Raw genomic sequence first — 12,948 nt, 5'->3', positions numbered from 1 at the left:
ATTTTGGTTCTTATTAATTAAGGGTACCTTTAATATTAAGATTTTAAGTATATAACACCGGCGGGTGTCAAGTAACGGGGGAGGAGTGGGTAGAAAGTAATATATGGGATAGATAAAAAGTAATTATTAATGATGTAAGAAATTGAAATTTATTGCCATATGTTACTAATAAGACTGTTTGAAACAAAAACATTTTTCCACCCTCAGATCACAATCGTGCCAGGTTTTTTTGTTTTGGTTTTTTTAATCTTAAGAACATAAGAACATAAGAGAAGCCATGTTGGATCAGGCCAACGGCCCATCAAGTCCAACACTCTGTGTCACACAGTGGCAAAAAAATTTATATACACACATACACTGTGGCTAATAGCCACCGATGGACCCGTGCTCCATATTTCTATCTAAACCCCTCTTGAAGGTGGCCATACTTGTGGCCGCCACCACCTCCTGTGGCAGTGAATTCCACCTACTCTTCACCTACATGGCTTCTGCAAAGGGAAGTCCTGCCTCACCAACCTTTTAGAGTTCATTGAGAAAGACTCGCCAGAGATTCCTGAGTAAACTTAGCAGTCATGGGATAAGAGGATGGGTTCTCTTTCTGATTAAAAAACTGGTTCAATGACTGTTAGTAAAGAGTGGGGATCTGTGGACAATTCTCACAATGTAGGGAAGTATGCTACGGGGTCCGATAAGGATTGGTACGGGGGCAAGACTATTTCATTTATTCATAAATGATTAGGAACTAGGGGTGAGGTGCTGGTAAGTGTAAGGTGATGGCATAGTGGGTCAAAAAAAAATCCCCACTTCACGTATAAGCTAATAGGGATAGAACTTGCTGTGACTGAGAGGGGGGAAAATCCCAAGTGTGTTGAGGATAGTTTGGTGAAAGTGTCAACCCTGTGTGCTGCAGCGGTGAAAAAGGCAAAGTCTGTGGTAGGTATTCTTGGGAACGGGATTGAGAATAAAACAGCCTATATTGTAATGCCCCCATATAGATCTATATCGCAGCCTTGTTTGGAATAGTGTGTACAATTCTGGTCACCGTATCTCCAAAAGGACATTGCAGAGCTAGAAAAAGTACAGAGAAGGGCAGCAAAGTTGATTGGGGGGGTTGGGGGGGGAGCACCTTCTCTATGAGGAAAGGCTGATGAGTGACTTTTCAGTTTAGAAAAGCGATGGCTATGTTAGGGGAGGGGGAGGGTGTGGGGTCAAGATAGAGGTTTATAAAATTATGCAAGGGGTGGAGAGAGTTGACAAACAGAACTTTTTCCCCCTTTCAAAATACTAGAACTCAATACAACGAGGCTGATAGCATATTCAGGGTGGACAAAAGGAAATACTATTTTACACAGAGAGTGATTAAAATGTGGAATTCGCTCCTCTCTCTGCACCCTTGGTTCATCAAGGAGATCAGTTCCTAGGCTGCCCGTGACCCACAACCCCCTCTTCTCCCTAAAGCAGCAACGATAAGCTCTTCTTTTTCTTATAGAATCCTAGGCAACCTCCTACTGCCGGGGCCCTGTTCATTGCTCAAGTAACCCCCCCAGACAGCTCCTTGGAGTGCTAACAGGTGGAGGATGCTGACGATGGAAAAAAGTTGTATTGTGTGCCAAGATATTAAGTGAGCTGCATGGCTCAGAACTAAGCCCCAGATCTTCTGATGTTAAGAGTTCCATCAAAAGCAAATGAATGCCTACTTGAATACAATTAAAGGCTCAGATCCTGATCTTGGTGGAACCATATCAAAAATTACCAAAGTTGGCAGTAAATATTTGTGTTGTCAACAATACTTGGGGAACATGGGGTGAATGCACATTTAACAGGGCATGTAGAACTAAAATCATTTAAAACACTGCTTACTGTTGCTTGTTTTTATTTAAAATTTTATTTTATCTACATATTGGACACAGTCAGAGTATATCCACAAAAAAACCAATGGGGCATTCTGTAACCTGTGTGTTTCTATACATGTCAGAAAATCCTATCTTTGTTTATATTTAAAATAACCTAAATTGTATATCTCTGTCCTGCTTTTGCATTTTTCTTAAGTCTACATTTTTCTGCACTTCACAGCCATAAAACCCCTTGACCTCTTAGGACCATTTTTGGGGGTCAAACACTATTCTCACAATTAGCCCATACATAAATTTGATGGAAAAGCTATTTTAAATCACAGACCATAAGAACAGGAAATTTATTGCGTGAGAACCTAATTTCATCTGTTTATTTTGTCCAGGTCTAAACTGTGTCAGCATTAAATAATTTGCTAAGATTCTTGCTCTCTCTCACAGGGTGAATATCCTCCCACGTCTGCGAGATATACATTTCAGCACTTGACCTTTTAAGGTCAAATACTTTTGTCTCACTCTGAGAACAGGCACTGAAGATGATAGAAAAATGTTAGGATTTAATGTGTAAGAAAATGCTATATGTTTACAATTAATGTATTAGAATAGGCATCTAAAATGCTGTTAGGTGGCTAGGTAAATGTTAGGATTTAATGTGTAAGAAAATGCTGGGATGGTTACAATTAATGTATTAGAAGGGGCAGCAAAAAAGTACAATCCCACTACGTCAGGCATTCATTTACTGATCAGGAGGTGGGGGCTGGTGTGGGGGAGGGGCAGCTGTTTAATGAGGAAATTGTGGGGGAGGGGCAGCTGTCACTTTTTGATTTCTGTTTGATGATGCGTTGTACGTACTGTATTCTTCTGATACAGAAGTAAGCTATGTCTTGGTTTTCATTACCTTTGAGGTCTCACAGAAAGCACAAAACAAGAGTCACTATATTAGCAAACAATATCATATGATATAAAGCTAATGTATGCAGAAAACAGACTGCTAACTGAAATAAAATAAAATAAAAACCATTTGATAATTTTAGCTAATGATAGGAATGCTTGGTGGTGAAATGCTTGGTAGAATATAGAGGAGCACAGCTCGCAGAGTATAGAGGATTGTCTTGGTGCATCTACCCAGCCTTCTTAACATACATTTCTTCTGCCAGTGGGATTTTGGTTCTCCTCTCTCTCATACACAGCCTGTGCATAGTTGTCATGATTCAGGAACATTAAAGCTCAGTTATCACATGAAAAACATATTAAGCCTTCCTCCCATTTCAGTACAGGAATCTCCAGCACTAACCATCTGTACTCAGCTTTGGAGATCCGCAAGAGTTCTATAACAGTTCCCAAATGTATTTTGACCTTTTGTGCTAGCTAAAGTTCAAAAAACTGTTCCTTGAATTAGAAGGCAACAGCAGACCAAAACAGATGTTTCGTGTGTGAATTATATAGTTCTCTGTATGTTTGGTACTCCCATATTAAATTAGCAGCCAAAATTTTGTTGACAGAGGCAGTTGTAAGTTTGTAATGGGTAAGCCAGCAGTTTTTCCAGCCTTGAGAAATGGGTTTTAATGGGAGACTAATATTCTTATTTTTGTTGCTGTGATTTTCAGTTCTGAATTGCATACTGACTTGTATAATGCGTGTGATATGTGAAGTGGATCTAGTTCACCAGAGCTTGTGGTGCCATCTTTTTCTTGTTCCTTTCTTGTTCCAATTTTGTTCTCTTGAATAAGACTTAGGGTGGTTTGGGGGCAGCACACGGATGTGGAAGAAACAGGAAGTATATGTGCTCTGCACTTAGATTTGAAGCTGCCTCGTTCTGAGTCAGATGACTATTAGTCTTCCTCAGTATTTTGTCCAGCTGAGATTCTTTTAGCTAGAGATGCCAGGGATTGATCCTGGGATCTTCAGCAGGAGGGGCAGATGCTCTGCCACTGAGCCACAGTGGCCACTTTCTTTTCTTCAGAATTCTGTTTTGTACAAAATAGAACTTTGGCATTTCCCCCATGCACAAGATGCTCTCAGTATGCCTGGTGTAGAATGTGCTTGAAATCTCTGGCTAGTCACACATATCAAGATTGTCATAGTATGCTGAAGAACAAAAAAATTGTGAATGGCCATCAGTGTCATGCTTTGTGTCTGGAGCTTTCCAAGGCATTTGACAGACTACAGTTAGAAGTAAGTAAGATTGGATTACCTTTTGCTCTGGTGCAAGGAAGGCAGTTCTTGTTCTGGTTTTTATTCTAATCCTGCGTTCTGTCTGCCACAGCACTTAGTTCATGTGCATTTTGATTTCAATGTCCTTGTTTTTGCTTCTCGGATATGTTTACAGAAACATATTTCTGCAAACATATTCTGGTGATGCCTAAAGACTTTGCAGAGTACATTCGAATGCACCTTTAACTAGGAGTCTGAGCATTTATTTCTCACATAGGTGGAGAGGACTAGCCATGGACTATCCTAGGAAGATCCCAGTGGCTCACTGTCTGATATGACCACTGGCAGCTAAAAGCAAGCATAGTCATTGGCTGAGCAGGCCCTGCACTGCTGACTCAAAGCATGGTAGGGATGTTGAGCTTGGCTTGCTCCTGGACCCTGTAAATATCCCAGTTGGCCCTTGCCCACAGGGTGAGCCCAGTTCCTCCTGCATATGCAATATCCCTAACAGATGTTCTTTCCATTGCCAGAGGAATGGCTGTATTAGTCTGCTGCACACAAAGAACTGGAGTCTTGTGGCACTTGAAGATGCAACAAATTCACCGCAGTGCAAGCTTTCATAGAGCCATCTGCATCTCTCAATAGCTAAAACCTCTGACAAAGTGGGCTCCGGCTCACGAAAGCGTATGCCATGATGAACGTGTCAGGGGCCGCAAGACCGCTATTTTGTACTTTTCCACTGCTGAGTTTGCCCTGGGATTATTCTAACTTGCTTTAGTATGCCAATGAGTTTCATACCACTTAGGCATCGCACTGCATACTATAATGGTCTTTACTTTTATGTGGCACATAGTAAAGCGGTGTTGTTGAGCTATCCTGGATTAGGTATTGGCCAATTTAATAACCTGTTGAAAGAAAAACACAGTCCTAGGACTTGACCTAATTTGAGCTGAAGCAGACTGTAGGGTTTTTTTAGCATGGCTTCTGGGCCCATGGCATCAACTCTATCAAGCCCTGCCACTAGGCAAACCAGGCGATTCCCTAGGGCCTAGGGCAGCAGTTCTCAACCTTTTGGGCACCAGGGACCAGTTTATGGAAGACAATTTTTCTACAGACCGGGGTGGGGTGGGAATGGTTTTGGGATGATACAATTGTGCATTTTTTCCCCTGTTAGTTTGGTGTGGTAGTTAAGTGTGCAGTCTCTTATCCAGGTGAACCAGATTTGACCCCCCACTCCTCCACTTGCAGCTGCTGCATGGCCTTGGGTCAGCCATAGCTCTCACAGAGCTGTCCTTGAAAGGGCAGTTTCTGGGAAGAGCTCTCTCAGCCCCATCCACCTCACAGGGTGTCCGTTGTGCGAGAGGAAGGTAAAGGAGATTGTGAGCCACTCTGAAATTTGGAGTGCAGGGCAGGATATAAATCCAACTTTGTCTTATTATTATTCTTATTACTACATTGTAATATATAATGAAATAATTATACAACTCATGATCCGGTTGCTAACAGGCCACGGACCGGGACTGGTCCACAACCCCGGGGGGTTAGGGACCCCTGGCCTAGGGTACCGGCCTTCCTGGGGAGTTGAATTGAGCACCCCCCATGTGACTTGGTGACGTTATCAGTGGGGTGTGTGTGCCAGAAGTTAGCCTTGCCTGGGGCAGTCTAGGGCGGGCCCTGCAATCAAGTATCAATCTTTTATCATCCATTTGGGCCATCTATAAACCAAAACGAAGCACACTTTACGCAAGACATTTTCGCAAGTTCTCAAAACAACAGTCGCAATCTGTGTTTGTGAGGTTCAATCCAAGCTTCCTTAAATAATTCCTGCGCATACCACAGTGAGCGAACTACACACAAGGCTTCATTTTTGTTCCGTCTTAAAATCGGAATCCGTTGGATACGAGCACGCCAGCGGAGTAAATTTTGAGCGCCTCGTCCTAGCATACGTGCTTGCCCCTCCCGCCACGCGTTTCTCTTCCGAACTGAAGCACCGAGGAAATCGCCGTTTAACTGCAGAGTATCAATAAAAACCAGCGTGATCTCCTTTTCAGGTCCCGCGGTGCATGGGGTTCGCTGCACCTGCACCGTCGACAACGGGCAGCACAATAAAGCAAGCGGGAGGAGGCGTGGATGCAAAAGTGGGCGTGCCAGGCAGCCAACCAGGTCCGCGAGCAAGCGAGCGAAACAACCTGGCCAAGGCTGGGAGGCCGAAGGCGGAACTTGGCTGGCGTGCGTAAGGCGAGCGCGGCTACTGGCGGAGGCGCCAGCTTTTAGGGCGCGAGGCGGGCCGTGTGTGTGTGCGTCTGATTGATTAGCCTGCAATCTGGCTTCGAGGAGCTGGGCGAAGGCCTGATAAGAGCGTTGAATGGGCTTGATGTCACCGTGATGTCAGGCTCGTAGTCTCCAGGAGGCGAACGCCGGCAGCAGGCGTCTCTGAAGCAGAGGAAGAGCCGTCGTCTCTCTTTTCCCCGCTCCGGTCCTCAGCACAACAGCCTTTCCAGTGCACAGCCCCTGCTGGCTGCTTCCCCGCGCCTCAACTTTCCGCTCTGGCTCCGGGGAAGGCTCCAGGTGCTGGCCGCCCGGCAGCTTTCTCGGCGTCCCGGCCACTCTGCGTTGCGCCGCTTGGCTTTGTCCTCCTGGAAGGGGGAATTTCCACCTCGAGCAGGTAAGGGCTGGCGCTCTTGTTTCCAGCAATGTCTTCCGCGAGGACAACACGATCGGTGGGAGAGTTGGTGGTCAGTCGTGCCTCCTTCGGGGCTTTCCCCAAAGTTTGAGACCTTCCACTGCTGCTGACGTGGAGGACCCCCTGCAAATGCACAAACGTGATCTCCTCCCCTTCTCGCCACTTTTCTCCTCTCTGGAGGTTTTTAAAGAAATGTGTGCGAAAGGAGGCTCGCGCAACGGCAAGAAACCTTGCTCGCCTTCGCCGGCCCGCTGCGATTTCCCTTTCTTCTTTGCGATCTGGGCTTTGAAAGAACTCTTCGGTTAGCCCTTCGAACTATTGCGTTTAAATTCTTGTACTTGTAGCTGTGTGGTTGAATTTAATAAGAGTATATTTAGGCATAGGTTGTCAAACGCGAGCTTTTAAAAATCCGTATTTGAGGCTGTGCGGGAGAGGCTTGAGGATTTTGAAAAAGGAGAACCCCCATGAAAATGGAGAAGGGAACCCCCACCCCCTCTCTCTCCAGGCTGTCTTATCTTTGAAGAATGTTATTTAAACAGGAGGGCATACAATCACTGTTTCAAAGGTCAAGCTGCTTGTGATTAGATTTTGTATTTGGAAATTTGCAAGGCAAAATGTGAGGTGGCCTTTCTCTTTAACTGTTGGTGTTGGCGATTCTCTTTCTCTTTTTTTAAAAAAAAAATCAGACAAATGACAAAGGACCTGATAACTAGGAATGCAGCTTGTGTATGCTGAATTCTGAGTTTCTTCAATGGCATCTAATGGCTAGGATTAGAGTAGATAAACAGTAAATTGTTAGCTCAGTAGTGTGGTATAGTGTTGAGTTTTGGACCAAAAATACCTGGGTTCAAATCCCTGCCCCATCACAAAGATTGTGGCTGATTGAGTCTATCTCTTGGGGTTATTGCGAGGATAACATGGGAATAACCTTTTGTATATCACCTCAAGTTTTTTTGGAGGAGGGATGACATGAATATAAAATGCTGTTGGGTTCCATCATGTATTTTGAACAAAGTATGGGAGCAAAACAAGTGGGTGCAGAAAGCTAGGCTGTCTGGGTTGGGCTGCTGGTTTTGGGAAGGGCTTTCCTACTTTGACCAAGTGGTGATGCTAGAATACAAAGCTTGGGCAAGAAGTGGTGGCTGTGCAGTAGCCAGAAGGAATGCTTGCTCTTTTGTCCCTACCTATGCAAATAGGAAAAGGTCAACTGCTGTGGGAATTTTGAGTCAGAAGTGTAATAACTTTCCTAGCTAAGAAGCATGCGTTTTCAGAAGTGTGCATGCACACAAAAGCTTATACCCAGAATTAAACTTTGTTGGTCTTAAAGGTGTCACTAGACTCAAACTTTGTTCCTCTGCTTCAGACCAACATGGCTGCCTACCTGGATCTATTTCCTAGAGAAAGATGGAGAAATAAGGAACTTGTAAAATACAGATGGCTTCACCAAACTCCATATTCAATACTGTGTAAACCCAGCCCCAGTAAAATGGATGCTTCCTTTGCTTATCCAGTCCTCACACCCTAAGTGGCCTGGGTAATTCTGGTCAGTCTTGATCGTTTTGGATCCAGTTTTAAAGAAATCTGTATGAAGATCCCATCAGGTCAGACAAAGGATCCCAATATATTGTCCCTGAAAGCTGATAATGGACAGATTCTAGAATTTTAAAACTGGTTGTGTCTTAATTTGAGAAATATACTGGGACACATTAGCTGTAAACAAGACATGAGTTCACCATTTGTTTGGGGATAGATCTCTATTTAGAAGGGGAATACAGCCCTACCAGTACATCTCTTGATTATATCCATGCTCTTGCATCTTCTGTAGGTATGACTCTCATCTCCTGTTTCTTACTGTTTTACCAACAATAGAAAAGCATGAATAACAAGTAAATTATATATAGCTATTTTCTAGGGATCGAGCCACTGATATAAGTGCAGTTTACTTTTGCATAAGCACACATGGAAGTGGGCTCAAGCTTTTAGCCTCTACTGGAAATCATTTAGGGGCCATGGATCCTAGCATTGCTAGGATCTAAGGCAATCTCTAAACCATCCCCAGTCAACCCAAGCTTCTCTTGTGCCAAGAGAAATAGTTGCACTTTGCAGTCACCTCTCCTTGCCATTTACACTCATACCTCTTATGCCCACACTGGAGTGTTTGCTGTGGAATCATGTAAGCTTCTTGAGACAGATCTTGTCACTTCTAGCTACCTTGGTAATGTTGCTTACTTCCTGAAGAAGAGTGAATTGTGGGCCATTCAAGTCTGATGGGGCTGCTTTACAATGTGATTTATTGTTTATTTAGTATCTTTTTAATCCCACATTTCGTCTTAAGGAGCTCAGGGTGGCATACATTTTTTTGTGCTCCCAGATTTTATCCTCGAGAGCCCTGTGGCACAGAGTGGTAAAGCTGCAGTCCTGCAGTCCAAAGCTCTGCTCACGACCTGAGTTCGATCCCGGCGGAAGCTGGGTTTTCAGGTAGCTGGCTCAAGGTTGACTCAGCCTTCCATCCTTCCGAGGTCGGTAAAATGAGTACCCAGCTTGCTGGGGGGAAAATGTAGATGACTGGGGAAGGCAATGGCAAACCACCCCGTAAAAAAGTCTGCCGTGAAAATGTTGTGAAAGCAATGTCACCCCTGAGTCGGAAACAGCTGGTGCTTGCACAGGGGACTACCTTTTACCTTTTTATTTTGTCCTCACAGTAATCCTGTGAGATAGGTCAAACTGAGTGTGTGTGTGCGTGTGACTGACACAAAGTCATCCAGCAATTTTAATGGCACAGCAGAAATTTGAAACTGGATCTTCCAGATCCTAGTCCATCTTGCTTACCCACTATGCCGTGGTAGTGGCAGAAGGTTGTTAATGGTTTTTCTGATCACTTTTGTATTTTGAAAGTTGAGTGCAAAATATACATAAGGCACACATGTTAAATACTTATTGTGTTGTCTTTAAATGCAGTGAAATATGACCCATTCAAATGCCTGGTGCTTAAAATGGAAACACTGAACAGAGAAATGTATATTTAAAAAAGAGCTTGCCTTATGATTTGGCACAGAAACCAGATGTCAGAACTCTCTCTTCACAATTAGCACCTTATTCTTTTCCCTTCAATTGGTGTCTCCGCAAGTCATTTGATGTCACACAGCGTTAACTAGGTTACTGCAAAATGCAGAGCTGTGAAGCTGCCTTTTGCTGAGCCCTCTAGCTCAATGTTATCTGCTCTTGCTAGTCATGGCTCCAGGCCTGTAGCTACAGGGGGTTGGAGGGGCCAAGAAGATGAAGATATTGGATTTATATCCCACCCTCCACTCCGAAGAGTCTCAGAGCTGCTCACAATCTCCTTTACCTTCCTCCCCCACAACAGACACCCTGTGAGGTGGGTTGGGCTGGATAGGGCTCTCACAGCAGCTGCCCTTTCAAGGACAACCTCTGCCAGAGCTATGGCTGACCCAAGGCCATGCTAGCAGGTGTAAGTGGAGGAGTGGGGAATCAAACCCGGTTCTCCCAGATAAGAGTCCGCACACTTAACCACTACACCAAACTGGCCAGGCCACTCCATTGAAACCCTCCTTCCATCTGTATGGCCCCTCCATTGGAGGGCCTCCAATCTGCCCCCTTTGCTCACCGCCGTATGCCACTGCTTTGAACAAGTGCCGCATTACTAATGTATGGGCTTCAGATTGGCAGGGCAGAGAGAGAAGCTTACTTGCAGCCGGATCCCCCTGGAAGGTTTACTGAGTTAGACAAATGAGGGGGATGCCACTTTACTTGAGAAGCAGAAAAAGTGTTTAGGACCAAACCGGGTGGCCCCTTGGCCCCCCCGCCCCTGAAACAAAAAAATGCTGCTGTGGGCCCCACCAAACATGAAATCCTGGCTACGGCCCTGCATGGCTCCCTAGCAAAGGAGGTCTTTCCCAGACCTCCTACATGAGATATTTAAATGGGAGATGCTATAGGCTGAACCTAAGCTCTTTGACAAGCAAAGTGTTTGCTTTTCCACTGAGCTACATTTGAATAATGAGTTAGTGTTAACCAATACACTGCTTTGGTTAGACTAGGATTGGGGAGATGTGGGTTCAAATCCTGGCTTTGCTGAGAATCTCATTGGGTGACCTTGAGACAACGGCTCTCTTTCAGCACAGTCTACCTCATAGGGTTGTTGGGAAGATAAAAGAGGAAGTTGGAGAGCTGTGTAGCTTGTCCTCAGTTTCTCAGAGGAAGTGTGAGATAAAAATGTCCTGGGTTAGATCAAATCCAAAGATACGGTGGAAATTACAGAAAGAAGCAGCAAATGCTGGCCCAGAATATGGTATAAACTGTGGTTCTGAATGAACTAAGGATGGGAAAGCTAAAACCTGAGCTATGACCTACTGAGCCAGCAGTGATGTCAACACCGCACAATGTCAGCACAACAATAACTCCCACTTGGGCTTCTGCAGCTGCAGGGGTTGGTTAATGTTGATTAAATATTGTTCATAAACATGTGGGGGAAGAGCACAGCTCTACCAGAGATGGCATCAAGGGACGCCTACTCCTTCTTTGGGGCGTACAAGGAAATGGGATAGAGAACACACACAGAACTGCCTTTTACTCACACATCAGACCATTGGTCTATCATGAACGGTACTAGCAGTGGACCTTCAGGATCTTGCGTAGAGGCCTTTCACCACTTACTGAGTCATCCTTTTAATTGGAGATACCTGAGTAGTGAACCTAGTACTTTCTGTAAGCAAAGCAGGTACTCTGCTAAGGAGCCACAGCTTCTCTCCTAAAGAGTATGCAGGGAAATGAGAGATAATTATCTCTCATTCTGTTTTATGAGAGACCACCACAGCGCTGAGAAAATACAAAGTGGGAGGCAGGGAGCTATAGTTCTAGTTCTGTGACTGGGGTCCATTTATAACTATTACACATGCGGTGGTCACAGAAAAACCATCAGGAAAGCTTGCACATGATGGTTCCCAGCCTGTAGCAGTCCAGTCACCATTCACTTCTACACTGACCATACAGTCTCTAGTACACGTTTGGAAGGATTAGAGAAATATCACCTGCCAACCCATGTCGACATCCAGATTTTGTGCATGGCAATGGATGCGTGTGACCAGTGGATTGGCGCTCATCCTGTGCAGTTAGCATGCATCCTGATGATTATGTGGACAAGCCATGAAGCCCTAGGTGGCTCTAAAGTTTGTGGTTTTCTCCTCTGAGAAAGGTGATGGAATGAGCCTCCTTGAAAAGCAAGCAAGATAATAAATCTGCATGTCTCCTGGAAATGTAGCTTTTTATAGCTACTTGAAAAGTTAAGAAAAAACAAAACAAACAAGCTGCACCACAAGTCAGTGACATTCAGAGCAAAGAGCAGCTATCATTCCTTGTACAACACTGCTACATAGAAAATAAATGGAGGTTGGATCCTCAAAGCTGCAGTGAGCATTCCCTAATCTCCAAAATTCTGGGATGTGATCTTTTCCCACACAAATTACTGTAATCCTCTCTAAAATCATGCCTTAAAGAAGAACTAAGTTAATATCTGAGCTCTAGGGGTTTTTTGTTTGTTTCCTTTTTTGACCAAAGAATGTGTTGCATGTGCTTTTTGTTGAAAGCTGAGATACTCACAAATGCATTTGTGAGTTTTGTGGTTTAATGCTTAAATGGCTAAACTGTGAGGATTCAGATGGGTACTATAACAACGCCAGCCAGTTGACTTTGCAGGAATGAATTTTAGTTTGAGTGCATGTACTGAAACAAGACACCTGGGCTGACCTCCAGGCGCATGACAAATAAATGAAAGCACCAATAAGTCTTTGACGGTGAGTAGCGGTTCAAACTGGTTTGGCATTTCTCTCCCAAACTTTTCTCCTACATGATTTGTTATTTTGCTGAGTCATGGAGGAAAGCAAGGAAATATGCAAGGCATTTTAGCCCAGCCTCCTGAAGTTTGGAGCCTCTGTTCAACAATGACTCTGTATTTCAAGATGTTAGCAAGTATTGCCTAAATATGTTCAATCTAATTTTTGTGGGTAAAATGGCAAGAACAATTGCTTTTTTGGCAAGCAAATAAAAGTGACGTTCTTGGAAAGCTGAGTCCTGTGCCATATGCTATATACTTCAGTCTCTCTCTCTCCCCCCCCATACACTTCTGTGGAATTTTGGTATACACACCAGGGGTGGACTGGCTGCTCACTAGCTTAACAGAAAAATTTGCCAGCAGGCCACTGTCCTGGAGAGCCACTGACAGTCAGGAGCAAGCACACTCACACC

The 12,948-nt window shown here is 44.4% G+C and overlaps 1 protein-coding gene across 3 annotated transcripts in view; it reads left to right on the top strand.

Moving 5' to 3' along the window:
- Positions 1-12,948, top strand: part of GPRC5C (G protein-coupled receptor class C group 5 member C) — a 54,505-nt gene that overhangs the window by 23,162 nt on the left and 18,395 nt on the right. The window contains exon 1 of one of the 3 annotated variants that reach the window (XM_060252235.1): positions 6,166-6,669. The exons of 1 other annotated variant lie outside the window; for it this stretch is intronic. The gene's annotated coding sequence lies outside the window, so the exon portion shown is untranslated. Of the gene's footprint in view, positions 1-6,165; positions 6,670-12,948 lie in introns of those variants that run through there. One more of the 3 variants, XM_060252237.1, reaches the window with a different exon arrangement.

Source organism: Heteronotia binoei, chromosome 13 (assembly GCF_032191835.1).
Source record: "Heteronotia binoei isolate CCM8104 ecotype False Entrance Well chromosome 13, APGP_CSIRO_Hbin_v1, whole genome shotgun sequence".
NCBI lineage: Eukaryota > Metazoa > Chordata > Lepidosauria > Squamata > Gekkonidae > Heteronotia > Heteronotia binoei.
Note: the sequence above shows the minus strand (reverse complement) of the source record. Positions and strands in the feature narration are given on the sequence as shown.